This window comes from Penaeus monodon, chromosome 15 (genome assembly GCF_015228065.2).
Source record: "Penaeus monodon isolate SGIC_2016 chromosome 15, NSTDA_Pmon_1, whole genome shotgun sequence".
NCBI classification, from domain to species: domain Eukaryota; kingdom Metazoa; phylum Arthropoda; class Malacostraca; order Decapoda; family Penaeidae; genus Penaeus; species Penaeus monodon.
Window position 1 is genome coordinate 41,458,166 of NC_051400.1, and position 244 is coordinate 41,458,409.

Below are 244 nucleotides of genomic sequence, written 5' to 3' on the forward strand. Positions count from 1 at the left end.
CTATAACGTAGCCTCTTCTGGTTCAAATGAAATTAAAGAAATCGAAAGAAAATTTTAAAAAATACTATTTCTTTCCTGTCTCATCAGATTGACGACGACTTCAACATCGATTACAAGACCGCAGTCGCAGAAACTAAGACTCTGGACATTGCTGACGACCTGAAGGAGGATCTCTTGGAAGCCATGGAGAAGTGCAAGGAACTCACGGTAGGTTTCGTGCGTGGTGCGAGAGTGTGTGAAGGAG

At 43.0% G+C, this 244-nt stretch overlaps 1 pseudogene; it reads left to right on the top strand.

Annotated features, from left to right (window-relative positions):
* The window catches only part of LOC119582177, a 3,480-nt pseudogene that overhangs the window by 2,615 nt on the left and 621 nt on the right, over nucleotides 1–244 (top strand).